Raw genomic sequence first — 9,979 nt, forward strand, 5'->3', positions numbered from 1 at the left:
TATTTTTTTTTCTTTTCACAGCAGGATGCAGTAGAATTCATCCTCCAAATAGTGAAAATATGTATACTGGAAAGCCGCTATATTTGATTTCAAAAGGCAAACATTTTTTGTTTACATTCCCACTAAAGTCAGTCCCACAGGTATTTGTTTCACCTTTCTAAATACCTATTCTTTAATCTAAGTGGGTATGAGAAATGCTGAATTATTAAACTCCAAACAACTCAAAATAAAAACATGCAGTATGCCAGCCAGGCCTACTGGCATTTATCAACTGTGAGAAACATGTCCAGCTAACTCCTTGCTGTGCCATAAACATAAAATGGACATTTATCCCCAATAATAAGATTACAAAATTGTGTTCTCACCACATTAATCCCCAGTTACACTTCAGAACATATGTTTAAGTGTTGACATTTGCTGCTCTCACTATTATTGCTTCCATGGGTGGAACTCGCAATGAGCCACTTTACCCAGTGATGGTTTCTCCAAGCCATCCTTGAACCAGCTGCAGGTGAAAGGGTACAGCCCTCTTTTATCCAAGTACAGGTATGGGACCTGTTTTCTGGAACCTGTTATCCAGAAGGTTCCAAATTATGGAAAGGCCATCTTCCATGCACAGTAAATTTCCATTTCTGAAAAATGTTTACGTTTTCTCTGTAATTATAAAACAGTACCTTGTACTTGATCCCAACTAGGATATAATTAATCCTTATTGGAGACAAAACAATCCTATTGGGTTTATTTAATGTTTAAATTATTTTTTTAGCAGATTTAAGGTATGGAGTTCTAATGTAAAAATCCCTTATTTGGAAAAACCCCAGGCCCCAAGCATTCTGGATAACAGGTCCCATACCTGTACCACCTTATAGTTTGGGATTTGACCATTAACTAATTTTAAAGACTCTCATTTCAGGCTATACTATTACTACTTTCTGCTGGTTATGAATTTAATTTTGTAAAATAACATTTTATAACATCCGGAGGGCTTCTAGTTAACCGCCTCTGCCATTCTAGAGTTTGTGTTTTAACCCTTTAAGTGCCAGCCGAATTCGTCATTTCGGTTCCCCCCAGTGCCAGACGTTTTTTAAGCATTTTGTACTCATTCACTTTAACAATGTTTTTTGGTAGGAAAACCTCCACGAAACTAGGGAAATTATATATCGTTTTTTTCGTCACTAATTGGGCTTCGACATACATACCAAATTTTATAACTTTTCTGGAGATATGATGTGTATTTTGGGTGAAATATGTAAAAAAAAAAAAAATTTATGAAAAATTTCTGTATATTTTGAGGTTTTTTTCCATAGAAAAGTTAATTTTACTCACTTTTTTTTATTGTTTGTAAAAGCCCTAATACTCCCAATTCCAACGATACCAAATATGTGGTGGTACCCCACAGTTCCTGTCCAGAAGTAACCCCCAAACTAAAGCAATACTTAGTACAATATCACACCAGAACAAAGCAGAAAAGCGCTTGTAACAGTTAATGCAGCATAACTTATATGTAAATCTAAAATATCCCCTCATGTTTGGTATCTTTAGAAACTACAGACCTTCAGGTTTCTAGGTGCAATGTAGTTTTCACTCAAAAGCCAAATACCTTTTGTCAGTGCATTGTGAAATTTGGAACTTTTTATGACATTTTTTTTTTTTTCTAAAACGTAAACTTGGACGCATGATCAAATGTGGATTTGACAAAAAAAAATCTCATAAAAATTTTCTAACAAAGGCATATTTGAAAGACAAACTCCTCCTGAATAAAATGATGCCCCATATGTATGGGTGCACATAAAGACATGGGCACCAAACACTCCAAAGCAGGGGCAATGCACAAGGGCAATTACAGCTAAAAATGTGGGGGCTGCGCTCTATGTGCACTTCCTGCAGTTTTTCAGTGTTAACCCCCCCTACCTGTGAAATAACCCCCACAAACTATATATTTCTGAAAAGTGCACACCTTCAGCTATTCAGAGACACCACTCTTCTCTTTCTACATGGAAAATTGTGGCCGCAGTCCCTTGCAGAAGTTAGCGCTTTGGTCAGAAATAAAGGAAAAACTAGATACAAACCTAGATTTCTCCCCAAAATCTCCATGGCAACTACCAAAAACTTACTAACCATCAATCTGCAAGTTCCCCTGAATAAAACGATACCCTATATGTATGGGTGCACATAAAGACGTGGCCACCAAATGCCCCAAAACAGGGGCAATGCATAAGGGCAATTTCAGTTGAAATTTTGGAGGCTGCGCTCTATGTGCACTACCTGCAGTTTTTCAGTGATAACCGCCCCTACCTGTGAGATAACCCCCACAATCTATATATTTACGAAAAGTGCACACCTTCAGCTATTCAGAGACACCATTCTTCTCTTTCTACATGGAAAATTGTGGCCGCAGTCCCTTGCAGAAGTCAGCGCTTTGGTCAGAAATCAAGGAAAAACCAGATAAAAACCTAGATTTCTCCCCAAAATCTCCATGGCAACTACCAAAAACTTACTAAACCTCAATCTGCAAGTTCCCCTGAATAAAACGATACCCCATATGTATGGGTACACATAAAGACGTGGCCACCAAATGCCCCGAAACAGGGGCAATGCATAAGGGGGGGCTGTGCTCTATCTGCAGTTATTTAGTCTAAACACCCCCATACCTGTGAAATAACCCCCGCAAACTATATATTTCTGAAAAGTGCACACCTTCAGCTATTCAGAGACGCCACTCTCCTCTTTCTACATGGAAAATTGTGGCCGCAGTGCCTTGCAGAAGTCAGCGCTTTGGTCAGAAATCAAGGAAAAACCAGATACAACCCTAGATTTTGGTCAGAAATCAAGGAAAAACCAGATAAAAACCTAGATTTCTCCCCAAAATCTCCATGGCAACTACCAAAAACTTACTAAACCTCAATCTGCAAGTTCCCCTGAATAAAACGATACCCCATATGTATGGGTACACATAAAGACGTGGCCACCAAATGCCCCCAAACAGGGGCAATGCATAAGGGGGGGCTGTGCTCTACCTGCAGTTATTTAGTCTAAACACCCCCATACCTGTGAAATAACCCCCGCAAACTATATATTTCTGAAAAGTGCACACCTTCAGCTATTCAGAGACGCCACTCTCCTCTTTCTACATGGAAAATTGTGGCCGCAGTGCCTTGCAGAAGTCAGCGCTTTGGTCAGAAATCAAGGAAAAACCAGATACAAACCTAGATTTCTCCCCAAAATCTCCATGGCAACTACCAAAAACTTACTAAACCTCAATCTGCAAGTTCCCCTGAATAAAACGATACCCCATATGTATGGGTACACATAAAGACGTGGCCACCAAATGCCCCCAAACCGGGGCAATGCATAAGGGGGGGCTGTGCTCTATGTGCTCTACCTGCAGTTATTTAGTCTAAACACCCCCATACCTGTGAAATAACCCCCGCAAACTATATATTTCTGAAAAGTGCACACCTTCAGCTATTCAGAGACACCATTCTTCTCTTTCTACATGAAAAATTGTGGCCGCAGTCCCTTGCAGAAGTCAGCGCTTTGGTCAGAAATCAAGGAAAAACCAGATAAAAAACCTAGATTTCTCCCCAAAATCTCCATGGCAACTACCAAAAACTTACTAAACCTCAATTTGCAAGTTCCCCTGAATAAAACGATACCCCATATGTATGGGTGCACGTAAAGACGTGGCCACCAAATGCCCCAAAACAGGGGCAATGCATAAGGGCAATTTCAGTTGAAATTTTGGGGGCTGCGCTCTATGTGCACTACCTGCAGTTTTTCAGTGTTAACCACCCCTACCTGTGAAATAACCCCCACAATCTATATATTTACGAAAAGTGCACACCTTCAGCTATTCAGAGACACCATTCTTCTCTTTCTACATGGAAAATTGTGGCCGCAGTCCCTTGCAGAAGTCAGCGCTTTGGTCAGAAATCAAGGAAAAACCAGATACAAACCTAGATTTCTCCCCAAAATCTCCATGGCAACTACCAAAAACTTACTAAACCTCAATCTGCAAGTTCCCCTGAATAAAACGATACCCCATATGTATGGGTACACATAAAGACGTGGCCACCAAATGCCCCCAAACCGGGGCAATGCATAAGGGGGGGCTGTGCTCTATCTGCAGTTATTTAGTCTAAACACCCCCATACCTGTGAAATAACCCCCGCAAACTATATATTTCTGAAAAGTGCACACCTTCAGCTATTCAGAGACACCACTCTCCTCTTTCTACATGAAAAATTGTGGCCCCAGTCCCTTGCAGAAGTCAGCGCTTTGGTCAGAAATCAAGGAAAAACCAGATAAAAAACCTAGATTTCTCCCCAAAATCTCCATGGCAACTACCAAAAACTTACTAAACCTCAATTTGCAAGTTCCCCTGAATAAAACGATACCCCATATGTATGGGTGCACGTAAAGACGTGGCCACCAAATGCCCCAAAACAGGGGCAATGCATAAGGGCAATTTCAGTTGAAATTTTGGGGGCTGCGCTCTATGTGCACTACCTGCAGTTTTTCAGTGTTAACCCCCCCTACCTGTGAGATAACCCCCACAATCTATATATTTACGAAAAGTGCACACCTTCAGCTATTCAGAGACACCATTCTTCTCTTTCTACATGGAAAATTGTGGCCGCAGTCCCTTGCAGAAGTCAGCGCTTTGGTCAGAAATCAAGGAAAAACCAGATACAACCCTAGATTTTGGTCAGAAATCAAGGAAAAACCAGATAAAAAAACCTAGATTTCTCCCCAAAATCTCCATGGCAACTACCAAAAACTTACTAACCATCAATCTGCAAGTTCCCCTGAATAAAACGATACCTATGTCTGGTTGCGCATAAGTACATGGCCACCAAACCTGAAAATGCATAATATTGGGGCTGCACTCTATGCACCCCTTTTTTTTTGCCTGCACCCGAATGAATGGGATACGCTCGGGTGCAGGCACATGTAGCCGATATACGCATGAAAACGCGTGAGAATGCAAAGTCTCGCGTTTTCATGCGTATATCGGCTACATGTGCCTGCACCCGAGCGTATCCCATTCATTCGGGTGCAGGCACAAGTAGCAAGCGTAGGGCTGAATTTTCGGCAAGCGTTTTTCCACTTGCTGAAAAAATCAGCCCTACGCCATGTGTGGCATCAGCCTAACCCTTGGCAATAGAAACTACCAGAACAATCTTAGCACCTCTGGACCTTTCTAGAACAACTGAAATCAAATGAAGTTAAAATGGAATAAAACCACTAAAAGCAATCAAAGAACAATAGTTGCAATGAAATCGGTAAGAGCCCTGGATCCACCAATGTCACTGCAAAAGCAACCTTTTTGGGGGCACTAAACACACAAAGAACAATGCAAAGATAAAACACCATAAAATCAGTAAAATCCAATAAAACCACCTAAACCAACAGAAGAACAATAATTGCAATGAAATTGGTGGTCAGAGCCCTGGATCCACCAACGTCACTGCAAATTCAGCACCCAATAGCAATAAAAAAGTTACAGTGCAATAGAATAATTCAAAAACAGAAATCAATTATGAAAATGCCAAAAAAACACTAAAATGCAACCAAATAAATCAGATAATTATAGAGCAAGATCAGAAATAAAGTTTTAGTAAAAAAAAAAGACTGCCAGAGAAAGCAAAGAAAGAAAGAAAAGAAAAGAAAGAAAAAAAAAAAAAAAAAGTGTAAGTGTAAGTGTGTGTGTAAGTGTCTGTGTGTGCTTGGGAAAGTTGTAAATAAGTGTGTATGTGTACAAAAGTGTAATAATGACAAAGATAGAAGAAAAAATTGAAAAAAAAAAAAAAAAAATTTTTAGACAGTTGAGATAGAAATAAGCAAAATAAACAGTGGTAGAGAGTTGTAGTTCAGCTTACCCAAGGCAGGCAGGCGATCAGAGGCGATCAGGGGCGATCAATCCAGCAGGAAGGCAGCAGGGGAGCTCCATCTTGTCCAACGTGCGCAGCAGGAGTGAGGGAGCCGACAGTAGGCGGCGCTATTTAAAGGGACAGCAGTGGACACGTCATCAACGCGTGCCCACTGCTGTCATTGGCTGGAGCGACCGATCGGTGCGGCTGGGGGACCGGATCGGTGAGTATGTCTTACTCTGCTCGTTGCCTAGGGGGATCTGAGGGGTTTACAAGCGCTGCGCTGCTTTAAAAGCGAGCGCAGCGCTTGTAAACCCGACAGTGCCATTGGACGTAGATTCTACGTCCCATGGCACTTTGGTCCCTTGGTACCTGGGACGTAGAATCTACGTCCCTTGGCACTTAAAGGGTTAAAGGGGATGCCCACCTCCCCCCCCCCCCAAAGTCCTACCAAACTGGTAGGACTTTGCAGAAGAAATACTTTTACTATTTAAATAATTTAAAATATACTTCTATCATATAATAATTTAAATAAAAATGAACCACTTACCCAATGCTCAGGTCGGTGTAGTTGCAGATATCGTCAACAGGGATAGAGACAGTCAGTTACGATTGAACAGCGCTAAGTGTTTCTGAGCATGCCTGAACTTCCTCATTCATTTGCCTATCACTAATCGGATTGGCTGAAAATGTATGCAAATGACTGATGAAGTGACCAGGCATGGGCTGAAGGAATTAACCCAACAATGTTCACAATGATGTCTCTCTAACTGCTGCCAATCTCTAGATGTGAATAGTGGGAAAGGGGTCGATGATTCCCTCCTTAAACCAGGTGGATAGGGTAGGTGCATAATTTAATCTTCTATAAAGCGCAAACCAAACACTTTTGCAACATGATTATATAGGCAAAAGTGCTTGCTTTGCAAAGTCCTACCGCTCTGCAAAAGGTAGAAAACCCCTTTAAATGGCTGCAGTCAGAGAACCTTGCCGATTTTCTCTTTTTAGGTGGTACTTAAATACAATAAATCCCCTAGTTTGCCTTTTGCAATTCAGTTAGGGCACCTGTTTTAAACCACTAAATCAAATGCAGTTAGTGCCCAAAATAAAACAGGTACTTCCATCCCCCTCGGTATCCACCATTAGATTTAGATACAAGAATCCAGTTGCAGGCCTGAGTGATTTTTTCCCCCTAAACCATAGACAAAGGCCATCTGGCAATTATATTGTAAATATGGCCCCACATGTGACACCCCCCCCCCTTTTATTTCATGCAATGAGCAACACAGTATTTAAAATATGTGCCTTTGACCAGCTGTGGCCCATACACTTATGTCTCTTTACAAAAGCATCTTTATGTGCACTGTATATCACTAGACCATTACGCAGAACTACCAATGAAGAATGCAGCATCTCTGCAAATACCTGCAATTATTAGTTTTATAACCATCACTATAGTTAGTATCCATTAATGTTTGCTCCTATAAAAATCACAGTGCTTATCAATATGCAAGAACATTACGCATAATTTAGAAAGGACTGTCCCGCATCCCAATGCTTTGTACAGTAGAAGTACTAAATGACCAAGAGACGACAAGGGAACCTACTAACTAGTTTCTCTCATACAGACAAAGCAAAGTAATGATATGTGCCAGATCGCGTGGCTCACTCAGATGGAATTTGGATTTTACGTCTCACTTCGGTCACATGACTACTTAGTGAATGAATTAACATAGTTGGGAATTAAAAAGATTTATCAGCCTCTTAGAATATGTGAATATTTTGCATTCCTGCTTACTAGATATCTATTGACATAAATGTGCATTTAAATTCAACATTAACTCAAAAGATATACAAGAGAAAAAGCAAGGTTACAACTATTAACACTAGAATCTATTCTACTATGAAAAGCATTAGAATCTGTAACATTTTTGTGCTACGGACATTCACACAATATCACACTGGTAGAAACTGCTCCAGCAATTGGAAGCAACACTGCAAGCAATGTGACAGCACTTCAATACATGCTGCATATGTGTATAAAACATAGAAAAGAGAATCTAAAACGAAATATGCAAACATATAGTGATACCTACAACACATCACAAAATGATGCCCATTTGACAGCTCAAAGGGTTGCATAAAAAATGCAAACAGTATCAAGAGTGGACAGACAGAAACCTAAAACTACATATATTTGTCAATTACAGGAGTAAATACCATGGTAAAGAATGTCAACAAATATATAAAAGAAGCCCTAATATAAAAATAAATACCTAAAGAATTTCATAGGAGATCCAGTAAGTTGTCCAAGGGGTGTGCAATGTATGGCCTAACAGATACATTTAAACTACAATTCCCTGCACCCCACGTTGCAGCACTGTTGTCAGCGGACAGTAGAAGCTGTGGTTGAAGAGCAGCTGCCGGGGAACAAGCTTAGCACCCCAGAATATGAGAAATATTAATTCAGAGATAATATTCAACCAGAAAGCTACGCATATACGTGCGTAGACAGAGTCGTTTAGACCAATTACATCGAGCGTACAATACAAGGGATGCAACAATGACCGAAGAGTATACAAACGCCAACGTCACACACATTAAAGCCCATTTAAGCGTAGTCTAAAGGCGACATGGAACGAAACATAGCAGCCAAATGTTGGACTATGGCAGTGTACACAATAGATTGCTGCACAAAAGCCACAGTGCATGATCTATTAGTAACATGTTGGTTCTGGTTACCGTGCAGTAGGCGTGTCACTAGGTGTCTCTGATCCCCGGTGTTAGTTGCTATCTCCCCGGGCTCAGGGTTCTTCCTTCCTTCTCACAACCACAACAACATGGCGGAAGCGCGGGCACGAGATGAAGGCCGGAGGGGGTGTCGACGTTACCTGAGCGGGCACTCCTACGCAGTCTGGGAACGCGCACAGACACACCCCCTCAAATCGATTGCGGGAGCGTGCAGACACACCTCTTATCTTAGCTATGTGGGCGGGGTTACGTAAAAAAAAAACAAAAAAACCTTGACGGGCATTGTCATTCAATCCAGACGGTGTAGTCATCTGACGTGGGCGGAGCTTTGTCGTGGCATTATGTTTAACCCAAACAAATCATTTAAAGGAGTGCTTCGTCTTTAAAAATTTAGCTTTTAATATGTTTTAGTATTATTATTATTATTTATTTATAAAGCGCTGTACAATAAGTGGGCTTTATACATTGGACATACAGAGTAACATATAAAGCAATCAATAACCGATATAAGAGGTGAAGAGAGCCCTGCCAAAAAGAGCTTACAATCAGGGTCGGACTGGGCCGCCGGGACACCGGGAAAACTCCCGGTGGGCCCCGGCGGCCCAGTCCGACCTTTGCCGACACTGCCCCTACTGACTGTTCCTCCCCTGACGCGTTCAATTTATACGTGCTCGGGGAGGACGTGGGCCCTGCACCCCCCATCCTACCCTGCTTACAAGCTACAAGTTATAGAATTGAAAATTCTTAGCAACGTCAGTCTTCATTTTTTTTTCTAGTTTTTGAAATTTTTGCCTTTTTCTTTTGCCTCTTTCCAGCTTTCAAATGGGGGTCACTGACCCAAGACCAAAAACTATTGTTCTGTGTGGCTACAATTTTATTGGTATTTCTACTTTTTAATATTTAGATTTATATTCGGGTACTCTACTATATATGAGTCATTCTCGCAAACCACTCCTTCATAACTAAGTAAATTGGACCCTAGCAACCAGATTACTGCTGAAATTCCAAACTGGAGATTGGAACGAAAAGTTCAACAATGAAAAAACTACCAATAATAAAAAATGAACACTAATTGCAGATTTTCTCAGAAGAGCACTTTCTACATCATACTAAATTTCCCATGAGGTGCTCCCCCTTTGTGACACTTACTTTGGGCTGTATATATGTTTTGCGATGCAGAATGCCCTGGAAGTGTTACTAGGCCAATGCTAGGTGCAGTAGTAACTAGAAGAAAGCCCTCTCACCACATTGGAGCCACACACTTCTTTTAGAGGAGCCAAAGAATTATGTTCCAGAGTTATTAAACCACAAAGAACACTATGTGGAAGATGAGAGGGTTAATGGGTGTCTTCCACACA

At 41.0% G+C, this 9,979-nt stretch overlaps 1 protein-coding gene across 3 annotated transcripts in view; it reads right to left on the reverse strand.

Moving 5' to 3' along the window:
* The window catches only part of mtmr3 (myotubularin related protein 3), a 53,744-nt gene extending 44,929 nt beyond the window's left edge, over nucleotides 1-8,815 (reverse strand). For all 3 annotated transcript variants that reach the window (XM_002934269.5, XM_031891659.1, XM_031891668.1), the window contains exon 1: nucleotides 8,613-8,815. The gene's annotated coding sequence lies outside the window, so the exon portion shown is untranslated. The remainder of the gene's footprint in view (nucleotides 1-8,612) is intronic.
* Nucleotides 8,816-9,979: the final 1,164 nt, after the last annotated feature.

The sequence above is a fragment of the Xenopus tropicalis genome, chromosome 1, assembly GCF_000004195.4.
Source record: "Xenopus tropicalis strain Nigerian chromosome 1, UCB_Xtro_10.0, whole genome shotgun sequence".
NCBI lineage: Eukaryota > Metazoa > Chordata > Amphibia > Anura > Pipidae > Xenopus > Xenopus tropicalis.